The sequence below is a fragment of the Grammomys surdaster genome, unplaced genomic scaffold, assembly GCF_004785775.1.
Source record: "Grammomys surdaster isolate TR1022 unplaced genomic scaffold, NIH_TR_1.0 237, whole genome shotgun sequence".
In the NCBI taxonomy this organism is placed as follows: Eukaryota; Metazoa; Chordata; class Mammalia; order Rodentia; family Muridae; genus Grammomys; species Grammomys surdaster.
In genome coordinates, this window is record NW_021604682.1 from 333522 (window position 1) to 351110 (window position 17589).

The following is a 17589-nucleotide window of genomic DNA, read 5'->3' on the forward strand; positions in this document are numbered from 1 at the left end:
GCTCACAGCTTTTAGCTCTCAAGCCTGAGCTGTTGCCCTGGTCGATCAGTCTTTGGGTGTTTGTTCGATAAACCATTCTGATTGAAATCGGTGTTCATGTGGTTTGTGGGGCAACTCCTGAATATATATATCCTCCTAATTCACATTTGTATGTGTTGTGTTTCCTAAGACTCCACCATCAAGTCTTTCTGGTCATCAGTGGTGGACCAGGTATCAGGTGGATCAACATCTCTCCTATAGATGAACGATCTGTCCAGTCTCACAGCTATGTGTCATAGTGGGTTTGTTAAGTTCAAGTCCAACATACCTGCTCCTTTCAGTGACTGTCTCCTAGTTATGCTATTGTCTGGCATCCTGGCCCGTTCTACTACCAGACTATGAAGATGTCTTCCTAACCAAATGACCCACCCATGCATATGACACCACCAGACACCTGAGAGGCTGTCAAACTGTCATTTTCTAGCCTACATTTATGCGCCCTGTTATCCTCACTCTAAGCTAGTTTTTGTTTTGTGTTTTGTTTTTGTTTTGGCAGAGTACACAGCAGACAAACAAAGCCATTCCAGTTAGCCCCGGATGAGACTGCACATAGTTCTGTTTTTGCTGTAACAATCCACAATGCACCAACCGTCTATCAAAGCAATGGTCTCTGATGAACAAACTTCCTTTGTCCAGATCTCTGTCTCTCATATTTCCTTGTGTCAGATCAGCATCTTCACTTCAGTCAACGAGTCACAAGAACATAGGTGATGTGCACAGGGATTGGAAAGGCCCTGTAGGCTGGAACTTGCTCTCTCGTGACCAAACCACAGCTATTATGAGAAGCCACGTGAGCCAGCTTACTAAGGGTGGGTGTCACATGACCTACGGGAGTGAGGTCACCCATAAAGCAGAGATGAACCAAAAGCAGCTGAACACAGTAGAAGCTGCTGTTCATTAGACTTGCCATGACTTTAAGTTATTAAGTTCTGGGGTAGTTTGATACCCAGAAACTGACACACTGCCCTTGTGCACAGATTTGTACGTGAAGCTTGACATCCTCGCAGACGTTCCAAAAGTGATGTTTTCGACTTTTCTTTTTTTTTTTTTTTTTTGGTTTTTGAGACAGGGTTTCTCTGTGTAGCCCTGGCTGTCCTGGAACTCACTCTGTAGACCAGGCTGGCCTCGAACTCAGAAACCCGCCTGTCTCTGTCTCCCAAGTGCTGGGATTAAAGGCGTGCGCCACCACCGCCTGGCTGATGTTTTCAACTTTCAACAAGTACACCAGTCGACGCTGCCTGGTGCCCAGCTTTTAGGCAGGCTGAAGAACTCATTGAGTGGCTGGCTGGTCCAAGGGACAGGTTTTTGTGATGGAGGCAGATGTGGACCCACTGCAACACTACTGTGGTTCGTTTATATTTCAGATTCTGGATCTTTCCAGGTCCCATTCTGGCATAGCACCCCAGGGGAAGAGTGTCTGCTGAGGGGGCCACACAAGTTGATGACCACATCCTTGGTGCTTTACCTGCACTCGTCTTTTACTAGACCTTTTTCTTTTTAAACGAATGCGGAAACAGGCAGAGCAAGTACAAGACACGTCTGGTATGCCTAAGAGGTGGCAGAGCCTGAACTTGACCGCTGGGTCTAGGTTAAAAGCCGACCATCATTTCTAGTGACCAACAGTAGACACCTCGAGCAGTGGTGGCGCACGCCTTTAATCCCAGCACTTGGGAGGCAGAGGCAGGTGGATTTCTGAGTTCGAGGCCAGCCTGGTCTACAGAGTGAGTTCCAGGACAGCCAGGGCTACACAGAGAAAACCTGTCTCGAAAAACCTAAAAATAAATAAATAAATAAATAAATAAATAAAACCAGTAGACACCCTGCTTTACAAAATCACGTCCCTGCTCCTCTCTCTACTTATTTTCAAGGTCTACAGAGGTGGGTGTGACCAGGGCCAGCTCTCAAAACTGGAGGAAGGCCCAGGGATGATTCTTGCGGGATGCCAGGGGACCACGAACGAGGTGCAGTGGGTCTTCAAGCGGCGGTCACGGTCGCCCTTCAGTGGCTCCTCTTTGATTTTTCCCTGCCCGGTTCCCAGCTCCCACTGGATCTCTAGGATCCTTGGTCCCAACCTGTCCCCTGAGGTCGCCTCCGAGGAGGCTCCCGCCCGCTCGGGTCTCCTCAGTGCGAGTTCGAGGACCCCGCCACCCCCGTCGATCTTCTCAGTGCGTGTCGGAGGCTCCCTTCCGCTTCGAGTCTCCCTAGCGACGCACGACCTGTTTCGGTTCTAACCGCTAACCTTCGCGGTTCCCACCGCCGCGGAGCGAGCCGGGATCTCGGCTCCCGGGGGGCAAGAAGGCGCGGGGGTGGGCGAGCGGGTGCGCGCACGTCGGCGTCGGGCGCTGGCTCCACCCCTTGCACGCGAGCGCGCGCGCGGCTGCGGCGGCTGGGGCGGGGCGAGCCGAGGGGGCGGAGCCGCCGGCGCTGAAGGCTGGAAGCAGAGGCTGAAGCAGCGGCTGAGGCTGAGGTGGCTGAGGCTGAGGCGGCGGCGAGGGGCTCCTAGCCTGGGGCGGGCCGCGGGGCCAACCGAGGCCGCCGCAGCCGCCCGGAGCCAGACGCCGGCAGCTCCGCGGGCGCAGCGTGAAGCTGAGGTAAGGCGGCGGGGACGCGGGCGGCCGCGTTTATGTAAGCGCGGGGCAGGTGGCTGAGGCCGCGCAGCGCCGGCGGCCGCGGACCTGACCACCGACCCCAGACCCTATGGAGCCCGGCTCCGGCCCACGGCGGGCTACCGGGGTCGCTGGCGCATCCCGGGCGGCGCGCGGAGGGAGGGCGGGCCGCGGTCCTCTTGGATGCGCTGAGCTGCGCTGCGGGAGGAGGCTGCGCCCAGGACGGCTCGTCCGCTCCTGGAGGCGCCGCGTCCGCGTGGGATGCGCTGCGCCGCGGCGAGCCGACCGTGCGCCTCTCGGACAGGAGGTTGTCCCCGCGGAGAGGACCCTGTACTCCAGGGAGGGGACCTATGCCCATCAGAGAGGAGACTGCGCCCGGGGAGGGGAATGATGTGCTGGGTGGAGGGGACTTGTGCTCCGGGGAGGGGACCCTGTACCCCGGGAAGGGACCTTTGGCCAGCACAGGGGACACTGCGCACCGGGAGGGGGATCCTGTGCCCTGCAGAGGGAGAGCTGCGCCCGGGGAATAGGGACCCTGTATCCTAGAGAGAGAACCTGTGCCCAGCAAAAGGGAGGCTGCGCCCTGAGAGGAGACACCCTGTATCACTACTCTGAAGCTGTGTCCGGGGATGGGGACCCTGTGCCCTGCAGAAGGGACATGCCATGTGCTTGGCAGAGGGAAGGTTGAGCCTGTGTCCTGCAGGACGGACCAGTGCCTAGCAGAAGGGAGGTTAAGTCCAGAGTGGGGGATAGGGACCTTGTGCTCCGAGGAGGGGAAGCCGCACCAGGGGATGGGGACTCTGTGCCCTGCAGAAGGGACCATGTGCTCCGCAGAGGGGAGACGGCGCCCAGAGGAAGGACACAGAGAGGGAACTCCGTCCCCTGCAGAGACTACTCTGAACTCCGAGGAGGGAGACCCTAACTCTATACCCCACAGATGGAAGGAAGGCTGCGCCCTGTGGAGAGCACCTTGTGTCCTGCTGTGTCCTGCAAAGGAGACACTGCGCTCTCACGGAGTGGACACCGTGGCCTGGGTGAGGGAGGCTGCTTCTTGGTGGTCCGTGTCCCTTCCGAGGGCTCAGAGCTCACATGAGCGCCGTGCGCCCGGGTGACGAAGTTCCAAGTGCCCCGGCGCGTCTGCTGCTGTGGAAGCCATCTGGGACATTAAGGGTTGGAGGTGCATTTTGACACGCTCACATAGACAGGAGGAAAATCACTGTGTGCAAGGGAAATGTCAGATGGGGCTGTGGACGTTAGACTGTTAGTGGCGCCGGAGTCGTCTTTGGAGGACCAGAAATGTGTTCCATTCGGGATTTATGAGGGGGATATCCGCACTGGAGTGTCTGGTTGGAGGTCATTGTTTTCAGCTAGCAGGTTTGGGTTGTGACTTCTGATGAGGCTATCTGTTTTTCTTCTTTTGAAAACCATTTATTGCGTTCCATTCTGCAAGTATAAAGAAAAGAAGCCCGATAGCAAACTTGCCTTTTTACTGTTAGGTAAAGATGATCAAACAGTAGTTTTTACTGAGAATAGAAATGATGTATTAACCCTCTTTATTCCTTTGAAAGGAAGATGCATTTTCCAAACCTGCTTTTATCTCAAGACAAAACTGTTTGTAAAAGCCAGCTGTTTTTGTTTTGTTTATTTTTTCTTTCTCTTGGGGAGGGGGGAAATGAAACTTTACCCCTTTTTCTTGAACTGGTTCCCTGGAGGGAAAGAGAGAAGAAAAAGGAGGCAGAAGGTTGGTTGATACAGCTCCTTTTGGAATGAGAGAATTAATGGTCCCTAGGTACAGGTTCCTCCAAGGGGCAGATTCACAGCATGGGCCCCACAAGAGTAGCTTGATAAATATTGGATGAGACACTCTGGGCTGGGTGCTGTGATCCCACAGTGGTGGAGAGGTGGAATCCACAGACTTTGAAAGGAATGCATTCTCCCTGCCTGTTAGATGTCAAGGGGTTTCAGAAACTGGGCACATTCAGTGACTTCTGCGTCATCTATGACGCTCCAGTTGGAAGGAGCAAAGGAGACCTTTCTGCAAGGACATTGTTGAAGACAGAGACTGATGTGTATCCTCCATGATTGTTCATTCAGTCATTGCTAGTAAGCCAAGGCAGGAAGATTAGCTACCAAGAAATAGCATCATCCCGAAAACACATCTTGGCTCATAGGCAAATTCACTTCTTTGTAAGTTTATGTGCTGTAAAGCGTTTAAACTGCTTTAGAATTTTTGGAATTAAAAAAAAAATCCTTTAAACCTATCTTGTCCAGTGAATGAACAATCTCTGGTCATATGCTAGACCTTCCCTCTAGAGTTACAGCACTGAACTTTACGGCACAGTACAAGAACCTACTGACAGTTTGCCTTCTTAATCACTTTAATAGTGTTAACATTTAAAGAGAAAATTATATTTGCAAAAGTGTAAAAATTTTGCTTGTAGGTTTAAGAACGTAAGTATGCAGATAATGCATCCAGGAAGGCAAGCGATGTGTGGTGTGTGTGTGTGTGTGTGTGTGTGTGTGTGTGTGGTGTGTGTGTGTGTGTGTCTGTCTGTATGTCTGTCTGTCAGACATATAGCTGTGGTATATTTTAATATAGTTTTTTTTTTCCTGGTACTTGGGAATGAACCAAGAGACTAGGACATTCGAAGCAAGTTCTTTACTATGAGGTATATCTCAGCCTTGAGAAATGGTCTCACTAAGCGGCCTAGGCTGGCCTTGAACTCACTCTGTATGTAGCCCAGGAAGGCCTCAAATTTTCAGTCTTTCTGTCTTAGGCTCCCCAGTACCTGGAATTATGGACCCGTGCTACCAGGCTCAGCCTTTAAAATATAGTGTTTTGAAGTTTCCTTTAACAGTGTAACAGCAGGAATCTTATTTATACAAGGGCACAAGGAAGACCTGCCCTTAAGTTTTAACCCAAATTCCTTTATCAGTAAGTTGTATTTAAGAGCTGGATTTTATTGCCCTGAGTGCTCTGATTAGCCATGTAAATACACAGGACCAGAGAATATTGTTTAAATAGCTAGGAGGTTCTCTAGAAGCAACTTTTGGAGATTATAGTCAGTGAAGTTATGTAATCATTAGGGCAGTGGCTAAGCTTAGTATGAAGGCTTGGACAGGGTTGGTTTTCTGTGTCACTTTCTAACATACAAATTTCCAGGTCCACAGTTTGCTGTGGGGGAATGTTTCTGCCTAAAATCTTTTATTTAATATGTTCCTAGTATATGAAGTAGGACAAATGGACAAATGACTAGCAGTAATTTCACTTGGAAATTATTCACTAAATCAGTGGTGGTCAACCTTTCCAATGCTTCGAGCCTTGAATACAGTTCCTCATGTTGTGGTGACCTCCAACTATAAGATTATCCCATTGCTACTTCATAACTTTAATTTTGCTTCTGTTGTGAATCATAATACAGATGTATGATACACAGAATATCCAGTATTCGACCCCTTCATGATGGACAAGTTGAGAACCGTTGCACTAGATTCATTAACATTCCTTACTCCTCAGTGACTGTCTTTCTGTCTTTTGTTTGGAGCATGGATAAAGAAGATGCAGAGAGATTTTACCTTGCCTTCCGCTGCAATTAGGACCATTAATATCAAGATATTGTTACTTGCTTTTAAACAATTTGCTAACACTGCCTGCTGCTGTTCTTCCCAGTGTTTTTACATATATGGCGCTCTAGGAATATCTATGCCAGTGACTTTGGTCTCAGGCATGACAGGTTGAAGCAGAAAGGGAGTGAAGGTAGCCCTAGGTCAGCGATTTTCAAACCTGATGCTGTTTTCTTTCTCATCAGTGGTACCTGTGTCCCAGGTTCTGTCTACCTGAGGTTATCGTTATGGCAACAGTGGCAGGGTGAGAAAGACACTAATGTCTGTGTACTCTGAAGGGCAAAGGAAGAAAGGCTAGGTGGAAGCAGACCAGTAGGTGACCAAGGAGTGTGGGGTACAGACTGAACAGCCTGATGCAGCCTTCCAGGAAGAGGAGACTCTGGGGTAAAGGCCTTGACATGTGTTGTTAGCATCAGGGAGCCATTGTGGCCAGGGAGGGAGGGAGAGAGGCAGGAAATGAGGCTGGAGAGATGGGGAGGGCTGCTTCTTGCTGGTGTTATAGAGGCTGTGGTGAGGGATTTAAATTTTAATCCTAGAATGATGGGAGGTCTTAGGAGGACTGGCCTGCCTGCTCTTCCCCCTCCCCCTTTCCCTTCTAGAGAGTTTTGAACAGGGCAGGGAAGGAGGATGTGATCTGGTTTATCTTTCAAAAGAATCATTCTGGCTTGGGGGTTTTCAGGAGCTTGTCATGTGCTAGGTTGTCCCAGGTTACTTTAACCTATCGACAGCCCAAAAGGTAAACATTATTACTGTTCTGGTTTTTATTAATTTGTCTTATTTTTATGTGTCTATGGCGTGTAGGCAATGTAGAGGTCAGAGGACAGCCTCTCAGACTGTCAGTCCCCTGTGCCAGCACCTCTACCTGCTGAACCATCTCTGCAGTCTATTACTGTTATTCCCAAGTTATAGATGGGGGCTGTCAAAACAGGGGACTGTGAGGTGCTTGTTCAAGGTCACACAGTCAGACAGGTCCTCTCTGTAGCATGCTACACTCAGCCCCCTTACTCCAATACTGCAGGCAGGAGTGCCGGTGGAGACCAGGGAGGAAGCCTGTTAGAAGCCTGGTTATTAGAAGGCGGGGCCTCCGGCAAGGGGAAGAAGTAGATTCATCACTGTGTAAGATGCTTCCTCTGTGAGGTGCACCATTTTATATATATATATATATATACATGACAGAGGAAGATGTGCCAATTAGAGAAGGGCAACCCTTTCTTACCACTTAGCATTCATTTACACTCACTGAAAGGACTGACTTGGAGCTCAGACTATCACAGTGCTTTTGTGCTTTCATAGCAAAAGGATACTGAAGTAATACACCACAGCACACTGCGAGCTGAGCCTTCTGACTTTTAGCGTGGGGTAGTGCCATATTGGTGGAGTAGGAAGCCTGGGGAAGGTTGTGTGTTTAGGGTAGGGTTTAGGACTTGAGATCTGGAAAATGAATCCTGAGACCCTGCTCAGTAATCACACCACATGCTTGCCTGGGGGTCGCGTTAAACACTTAGCTGTGTGATTTTTCTGTGCTTTGGTTTTTCATCATTAGATCAAGGAGAATAGAATTTGTGTCTTGTGTATCCTTTGATTCTAGAGTGAAGGAGGCAGTTCTGGGCCCGAGAGGAGTATGTCGTGAGACGCTGTCTCAAAAACAACTACTACCAAAAAAAGAAAGAAAGGAAGATAATCACAAATGGGTGTTGAGTCGATACTCTGAGCTAACGTAGAAGGCCTAGAATAGTACCTGACTAGCAGAATTTTAAGACCGTTTGCTTTGCTTATTGTTTTTATGATTAGTCATCTGAATAGAGATTTGAATAGAAAGGAAAATTCAAGGTCAGGCTCAGGAAAAGGTTGGGCCAGATATGCAAATTTAGGTGTCTTTTTTTGAGGCTAGCTGCTGTTTCATTTCTGGACAGTGGAGAAGAGCAGAAGTAGGTACTGGTAGGGACTCTTGGCAAGGAGTCTACAGGGGAGGGGATGCCGGATTACGCTGATGAAGAAGGCAAGCAGGAGGGTCCAGTGGTCAGGAGTCTAGGACATGAATGGTCAGGTACTTCTTAGGGGGTCTGGAAAATATTTCCTTGGGTTTGATGAAAGGCAGGCCATCAATGACTTCAGTGGGTTTTTGAGCAGCGGGGAGAAGGGACATTTGGGGCATTAAATGTGGATGACTTTCTTAAGAAAGTTTTCTTTAAAGAAAGTAGACTGATGAAACTCAAACTGGGGGCCAGGCTCCTGTGCATCTTGTTTTGGATAGTGATGATAGTATTTTCTTAACCTGGTTGCAATGAACATTGCAGGAAGCAAGTCCTTGAAAAGGTTCCAGGGGCTGAAGGAGAAAGGATGTTCAGTCCCAGCAGAGAGGTAGCTACTGCATTCAGTTCCCTCAAACGTACCTGGAAGACTTGCTGTCTGGATTAAGAAAGACGCTATAGAACTTAGGATACTGCTTTTTACAAGCGAACATGCCTTGTGGCCTTCTTCTGAGGGATGTGTATGCAATGGAATTTTTCTTTATTAAGAACTTCCCTTGTCTCTAAGTGTCTCAGTGGAAGGAGGGTTAACATCCTAATTTATCAGATGTAGCCCTGATGAGGAAACCTGGCATCCGAAAGGTCTAGAGGAAACGCCAGTGTTCATTTAGAATGTCCCCCAGCCCCAAAGAGAAGGCGGCATGGAGACTGCCAACACACACAGCAATGTTCATCGTGTTTAACAAAGCTCCCATTAGGGTGATGACGTACCGTGCCTTAGCAGAAGGAGCCGTATTATTGTCTAGTTGGAGATTTGAAAGTGGGGCTGGATGGACAGACATGTAGGGACAGGCGGTACAGGCAGTGCAGGTTTTAAAATCAGGGGTAAAGCTTTCCCATAATACAGTGTCAGAGTTGTCGAGATGGGAAAAGACAGAGATGGTACAGGACTGGATTCGGGAAGAGGAGAGAAAAAGAAAACAGTAACTCAGACTCAGTTTTTCCTACTAACCCCTCATGACATCATCCTCAGAGGGGGGCAAGATTTCACTGTGTGAGCGATCAGTTCTGCAGCAGATACCAGCAGTATCCTTTGATTCAGTCCAGTTGGATACTGTCTCCCTGGAGATGGTAAATCCCCTAGGCTAAGTAAGGGCTCTGTCCTTAAGATGATCTCCTCTTCAGGCTGTTTTTGTCTGGACCTCTGAAACTTCTGACTGACCAGTGATCACGCAGGATTCTCACAACCCCTCCTCAGAGTGGCTCCCAGAAACCACTTTATTCACATTTACAGTTTTTTATTAAAGGTATTTAGAAGCACACAAACACTTAACCTGTGAAGAAGTTCCAGATGAGTTCTGGAAGGGTACTGCACATAGGGACCTTGACCCTGTGGTACTTTGTAGCATGTGGGTGAGTTCTTGTTTAGTTTCCCATGAGCTTCCACATGCTGAGCTGTCCAGAAGCCCCAACCCTGTCTTGTAGCCACTATCTCGCTGACGCCTGTTCATGGCATAGGTGACTCTGATAGCCTGTGTGGAAGCCCAGCTGGGTCTGTCTGGTCAGCCTTCTTGGTTGGTCCTCTACCCTTAAAATCAATCCACCTCCCTCCCTCCCCCCCTATATATCATATATTTCCTTGAAATTCCATGTATTTTGTTTGTTTCTTTGCTTTTTGAGACAGGGTGTCACTATGTAGTCACCGAGATCCACCTGCCTCAGCCTACTGAGTGCTGGAATTAAAGGCATGCACCATGTCCTAGTTAGGGTTACTATTGCTATGATAAAACACCATGACCAAAAGCAACTTGTGGAGGAAAGGATTTATTTGGCTTATACTTCCATATCACTATTCGTTGTTGAAGGAAGTCAGGACAGGAACTCACACAGGCCAGGAACCTGGAGGCAGGAGCTGACGCAGAGGCCATGAAGAGGTGCTGCTTACTGGTGTGCTCACCATGATTTGTTCAGCCCACTTTCTTATAGAACCCAGGACTACCAGCCTAGGGATGGCTCCACCCATAATGGACCGGGCCTTCTTATATCAATCACTGATTAAGAATATGCCAGACAGGCTTGCCTATATCCAGATCCTGTGGAGGCATTTCTTAGTTGAGGCTCCCTCCTCTCTGATAGACTCCAGTTTGTGTCAACTTGACATTAAACTCACCAGCACAACCACCACGCCTGTCTCACACGTATTTTGATCATATTCCCCCAAGTCTTCCTTCTAGCTTCTCCCAGATACCTCCCACCTAACTATCCCCATCTCTTCTAACTTCTTGCCCTCCCCCTTAAATAATCCAGAGAGTCCAATTTGTGCTGATCATGTATTGGTAGTTATGGGGCCATTCACTGGAGTGTGGTTGACTACTAGGTCCCTACCCTTAAAAAAAAACTTGTCTCTCCCTGCCCCAGAAGCCATTAACTATCAATGGTTCCTCTCTGTTTTTATTTATTTGTGTATGAGACAGACAGACAGACAGACAGACAACGACAGAGAGAGAAAACCCATACACAGAGGTTAAGGAGCTCTTGTAACTCTTGAGTGCTGATGCTGAGGGCCAGAAGAGCCTGGGAATCTTCACTGATGGACACTTTGCATCAGATTACCCACTAGTATATTGTGTATAGCATTTGTTTCTATTTACATAGTCTTTGAAATATATCATCGCATGCCTAGTGGTGGTGATGGTGGTGGTGGTGATGCACATCTTTAATCCCAGCACTCGGGAGACAGAGGCAGGTGGTTTTCTGTGAGTTGGAGGCCAACATGGTCTGCAGAGTGATTTCCAGGATGCTCAGGGCTACACAGAGGGACCCTGACTCAAACAAACAAAACTGAAGTGAACTATCACACACCGTCTATACATTGCAAAGTTTCCAGGCTTTGAACTGGTGCTGTTTAAGGAGGTCAGATCGTTGCACCTGGCTCATGCACCGTACAGCAGTACCTTGGAGGAGATGCCATGGCTGATATTTTTCAGATCAACTATGAAAGTAATGCCGAGAGGCTCGGTGACATCTTGGGAAAGCTGGATGTTAGCTAACAGTTACTGAGTTCCTGTGTGTTACACATGGTTAGTCTTGTCTGATCCTCATGCTAATCTCGGGAGGACACAGTTACGTGGGACTGCCACCGCCCCTTTTCATTGCTGGGAACTTTCTCGCAGGGCTTACCCAAGTGGCTGCCTGCCCAATCTCCCTTTTTCCACTATGTGTCCTTTCCGTTTGTTCTTGACTAGCAGCCAAACCTGACCTCTTAATACAAGGCACATCACGTCACTCTCCTGCTTGAAACCCCGCACCTGTTCCATCTCAGGTGCTCTCAGCAGTCCTTCTGTCTCCTATCCCCAGTCTGTCCTTAGCCTCTAGCCAGCACATTCCTATGTGCATGCTCTGTCACCACTCTGGTTATCACTGTCACCTGCCTCTACAACCCCTAACTCCCTTCATTCACATACAACTTACCTGGCAGGGACAGAGGCCCCTGGAAGGCAGGACTGCTGCTCTAAGTATCCTGAGGCCCAGAACAATGGCTGGCAGTAAATCCTTGCTGACTGAGGCAGTGCCTTTTTCCTACTCTTTTCCGTAGGTGGTAAGCGGTAGGGCTTGGATTGAGGAAGTTGTCTGCCTCTGCAGACGTATGCTTTCCTGCCTTATGCACTGCCCCCCAAACCCTACCGTACTTACTGAATCAGTCGTATATTTATGCCCATATGTCTGTGTTATCTCCAGACTTCCTTGCTTTTCTTTGTAGAACAGAAACATTTACAAAACACTCAAAATAGTTATAAAATCACAAAGTACGATATAGTAAATTAATCTGTTGAAAACAGGGTGCTCACATCCTGGAAAAAAAAAAGTTGTGCCTCAACAACATCGTCTTACACTGTTGGGCGGCGTGCGGTTGAGATGCATTCCCTTAAGTGATAACAACATTGAAAGTTGGATGCTCCAGGAGGCTTTAGAAAAAAAGCAGCCAGACAGGATGAAAAATCTATGTGATTCAACTGCGCAAGATTACAGGAATCAAAATTGGAGACAGTGCAGCTTATCAGCTGCTTGGTGGAGAACCAAGCAAGAGTGCTCCAGAATGTAGGGTCTTGGCGGGAATAATCCGAGCTTGGTTCTGAATCTGCCTCAGCTTCCTTGAGTGTGAGATGAAGATGCTGAGGTGGTGGCTACCAAGGTTCATTCCTGTTAAGAACTGTGTAAGTAGGGGTGAAAAACGTGCTTTCTGAAAGGTTTGGGGCACGATTCGTTGTAGAAGCCCTGTGTGAGTGTAGTTAACAGCACGTACCATAACCCTCACCTCCTGGCCAGTAAGGTTCATACAGGGCTAGCACCTGACACGCAGGTGTCCCATCGGGTCACTGGGTGTTGAAAGGGTGTAGTGTTCCAAGAGGGATCTGAGGAGTTGAGCAAGGTTGGAGCAGGATTGAAGGAGGTGAAGTAAGGGACTCTGGTTTTGTGTGGAAATAGGAGACAGACCTCGGAGAGCCAGAGTTGGTCGTTAACCTTTTTGCACTTCACTTGGCACAAAGGGAATATTAGGTTGTCCTTTGTCTTGAACTTAGCAGTTCTGTGAGTTTGGAGTTCATCAGGATAATCAATGAAGATTTAATTGTCCCTTATCCTAACGTTTATAAAGTTGCTGACGCATTTACCAATTGAGCTAGAAAACAAATCAGAAAGTCACATAGGTTTCCTGTGCTTTTGCTTGTGGGCGGCGTGCATAAATACAGACTGTTGCTGTTGTTGTTGCTAAAAAGTGCAGCCCAAGTACACGGACCTCATGAGCGCTAGCCTACTTTAGGTAAATCAGTTCTCTTAAGAAAAGGGATTTATTTGAGGATGTTGGGAACCTGACCTCAGAGCCCATCCAGTCTGACGCCTCTTATGCTTTGGTTCTTTTTCTCTGGACCAAACACCTTCTTCCTCAGATTTTTCCTCTCCTGAGGTGGAGTCTTGTGGTGGGTGCTGGGTTGGCAGAGCCTGTCACCTACATGTACCCTGGCTGCACAAGAGCAGGTAGAATTCTGTCTGCTGCCTCAGAGAGAGGGCACTCACTATCTGAGTGGCCCCTGACATGACCACTCCTCTCCCCTAAACACACCCCTCACACAAGAATGGGAAAAAGCCTTAGTGTAGTCTATACGTGTTCTAGGCCTGAGTACACATGGCCTGAGACCTATCTGTATGAAGGTAAAAGCTCCGAGAGAGCCATGTACTTGGGCCACAGTTCAAGGTGCAGTGACCTGATCATTCATGCCCACACTGTTCTAGATAGGAGGAAAATTACTTACATCAAGTGCATGTTTCTTAGTGTTCATGAATACACATTGATTTCTTTCTTGGGAAATATCCACCCAAAATAACAATAGAGCTAAATTGTTATTCTGGAACTGAATTTATCATTTTGTATTTGGGTTTATTAATTTTTTTTCCTGTGTAACATAGTGTTCTTTTGTGGGATACCCCCAGGGGATTATTTTTCCTTTCATAATACAATGAAAATTTATTTTGATTAAAACGCTATCTACACTTTTACAGAATCGCATGCAATAAATGTTTGTTGTTGTTTAAATTCCCAGTTCCAAGAGGGTAGTGGTGTAATAGTAAATGGTACGTAGCTGGTGCAGTTAGAAGCTGGTCTGGGGAGATGAAGCTGCGTCTTTGCTCCCTAAGACGTGGAACTGAGAGGAATGAGTCATAAGGCTGTCAGAGCTGCACTTGGGATCACAGAGTTCAACCTAGATTTCGCCATTGCTGAAACCCTGTGAAAAAAATTGGCTTGCATAACATCTCTGCTGGCTTTTGGAAGGGCTCCGAGGAAAACCTCTGTCTGGATTCTGCTAACCAGCTGTCCTTTGGCACTTATGCCATAAAGCTACCAGGAGCAGAGACCTTGACTTCTGCTCCGGGGATTTTTCCCCTCTGTATTTCTTGGTACCTCATAGTAGATGATTATCGCCCACATGCAGATGCCTGAGTGACATATTGGATCATTTCACAGAAACACTTTCTGTTCTTTAATTTCATCCCTCTAGTGAAACTCTATAAGGAAAATGAGTCTGTTTCCACAGAGAAAGCTGGTGCTTTGTAACCTGCAGGGCAGTGCCAGTGTATGCCTCTTGTGCGTGCCTAGCATGTAGTTCCTAGTCTGCTTGCCTGAAGTTCTCCCTGTGTTGATGAGCTGTAGATACACATGGGATGGGTGTGAAGGGTACACTCTTTGCGGGTTTAGGTTTGTTTATTCCTGAAGGCTCTGGTTGGAGCAAAGAGGGATGGGTTTCTTCTCTTCTCTGCAGTAGTTTTGAGGGTGGAGATTCACCGGACTGTGCTAGCCATGTTTCGTGAAAGCAGGACAGAGCAGCGCTGTGCAGACATAAGGTCAGCCCCGTGTCTTGTCACAGTCCATCCAAGAATTGATCCAGGAATTTTCTCCATCTTACTTACTGCTGAAAGAAGCAATACATAATGCAAACAGGATCAAGTTGTCTGAAGGTTAATTTTCAGAGCACTCTGGGAAGATGAGGCAGAACATGGAGTTGTTTGTTAAGAGATTTTTTTACAGGTCTGGGTTGTGGCAATATTACCATGGTCCAGTTTTGGAGCATTCTGTTGCCTGGAGTGTTCCCCATGTCTGTTTCAGGTATTTCCGTTGCAGCTCCTGCCATAGACCGTCTGCATGGAGTCTCTGGAGTCCCTTTTGCCAACCCTTCATCTTTCTGAAACAGGTCATAGGTAGACTTCTGTGCAGGATGTAAGTTCACTTACATACTTCGAAGGTTCACCCACCCTGCAAGCCTGCAGGGGTCTGCCATTTTGTTGTATGGCTGTAACACACCCTGGTTATCCCTTACCAGAGGTGAGCTTTAGGCTGTTTTCTGCTTTGTAACTATTGGAAATGGTACTACTTCAGACAATAGTACAATGTCTTTGTATGGACCCCCTTCTCTCTTTCTGTCCAGTGGAATGGTTTTCTGTTGCTTTCTGCCGAGGATTTCTCTAAGCCATGGACCTTGGTTGTTTCCAGAATGAGTTATCTTGACCATAATATTTAACAGAAACTATTTAGGTTTCTTAAAATGGCAGTCTCATGTCAAATTCTTAGCCGTATTTGTGTGTGTGTGTGTGTGTGTGTGTGTGTGTGTGTCTGTGTCTGTGTCTGTTTTCCTCATTCATCAGAAGAGAAAGTCAACTGTACTAGTTAAACCACAGAACCCACTAAATAAGACTCATGTTCAGCCTGTACAACCACATGGATGCTTACCTTTGATTCACTTCTAGGAATCTCCCTCCAGACACATCTCTGATATGTGAAAAGGTGTAGCATGACCTAGATACTCATGTGAGTGAGGGGCTTGAAGAACAGCACCATCTCTGTGGACCGTCTTGCAGCAGTTTCCAGGACTTGCTGAGTATGAGTGTTTGGTGAGCTTCCTTCGTATAGGAACACATGCTGGCTAGATGCTTGTACAAGAAGTGGGGATGGGGGAACGTGGTCCCAGCAGGATGTAGAAGTGATGGGGAAAACGGGATAGGGTCACTGCACTGCTACAGTATACCTTTGGTACAGCCTGGCTCCTGTTGGAACAGATAATTCATGTACTCAGAATGAAGTAATTAGAATACATGGCAACCCGATATGGAAGACAAGTAGAGACCCAACTAGAGCAAGCCGAGGGAAAACAGGGTATTGACTGGATTCTTTATGGGCAAAGCTAGAAGAACCAAATGAAATGCTGTTCTACCCTGGTAGATTTGTTTCTCAAGGATCAAGGGCTATGTGAGGCTGTACTGTGTGTATATGATGTTGAACATGGGCAGATCATAGTGGGTAACAGAAGCCAGGAGGTTTCAGATAAGGACAGAAAGGGCTGGAGTGGCCTGTCATATTGGAGTTGGATAGTCTTTAATGTTACAGGGCAATGCAGACATGTGTCATCTCACATAGATCCCCTGGGAGGGCGCAGAAGCACTGGCTCGAATTATCAGTGAGTGCACCACACACCCTGTACTGTTGCTTGCAGAAGGTATCTGTTGGTGCCAGGAAGAGAGGAAAGGCCCAGGAGCCAACCCGAAGGAGCCCCTCATTCACACGGGAAGGGAATCATGGTAAATTAGTTCACAGCATAAAGTGCAGGTCACTCTCCACTGCTATTAACAGCTGACCAGATAAGCATGTAAAACTGGGAGATCAGACAGCTCTTCCTCATAGAAGAATGCCAGGCAGTATGGAAGGAACAAGGACCTAGAATCCCTAGTAGGCAAACACCATGCTCCCAGGACAGGGGCTCCACAGATCGGTGTTAAGAATAGTGAAAAGTTGAGGAGAAAAGGGATATTTGCCTTGTAACAGAGCATCTTTACCCCAAGTTGTTTATTTATTAAAAAGGGAAAAGTAGTAACTTTAGAGTGGGGAAAGACAACAGATAGTGTCCCACCAGGGAGGACCTGGCCTGCAGTGAGGCTGCCTACCTCCTGTAGTCCTCTGGTGTCCCTGCACAAGCAGGCTCACTGTCTAACAAGAGGGAGCTCAGACTGATCCGGCTGGGTCTCCTGTCAGTGCTCGCGCTGTGCTCTTACAAAGTATCCACTTACGGAGAAGGGGGTGGGTGAGACCGGCTTTGCATTGAGGGTGTAGAGGAACCACAGCAAGATACGAGATACAAGCTGGAGTACTGGGTGGGAGCCTGGAGAGACAGTGTTAGCGAGAAGAGCATGTCAGTAAAGTCCATGGTGTGGCTATTGGTGCCACCCCAGAGTTTAACATATCCCAGTTTGACAGCTTCCTACCCTGTCTCTCCCAGTGCTCACAGCTCACAACCCTACGCTTAGGCTTTAGAGAGAGGTATGGTGAGGATATGAACCCTTTGTATGTTTTTTTCATTCTTCCTGTAAGTCTAAAGTTTCAGAGCAAAAAGTTTAGAAAGAAAGTGTGGGGAGAGCACCCCTGGGATAGTGCTGATCTGAAGGAGGCCAGTGTGCGGGAGAGGCTAACCTCGGCCTCCTTGCTCAATATGTGTCCCTCTGCTGCCCAGAGGGGCTCCGGTGGGTCTCAGTAAGACATCTAATTCCCCCGGGAATCGCCGCTGCCTCTCTAGCTGCAGTGTGCAGCCCGTTGCAGATGTCCCTCCACATACGGGTCGGCACTGGTTCTCAGGGGCAGGACTACTGCTCTCCAGCCACCAGCCAGGATCCAAGTTCTCAATGTGCTAGTGAGTATTGCTTCCCAATGTGGAGTGAGCATTTCCTACATTAGCTTCCTGCCTTCCTTAATCTTTGGCTTAAGTCTCCTTCCTTCCTTCCTTCCTTCCTTCCTTCCTTCCTTCCTTCCTTCC

General features: G+C 48.0%; 1 protein-coding gene across 1 annotated transcript in view; it reads left to right on the plus strand.

The window, feature by feature from the left end:
* Nucleotides 1-2569: 2569 nt before the first annotated feature.
* Nucleotides 2570-17589, plus strand: part of Adarb1 (adenosine deaminase RNA specific B1) — a 122565-nt gene continuing 107545 nt past the window's right edge. The window contains exon 1 of the mRNA XM_028773946.1: nucleotides 2570-2630. The gene's annotated coding sequence lies outside the window, so the exon portion shown is untranslated. The remainder of the gene's footprint in view (nucleotides 2631-17589) is intronic.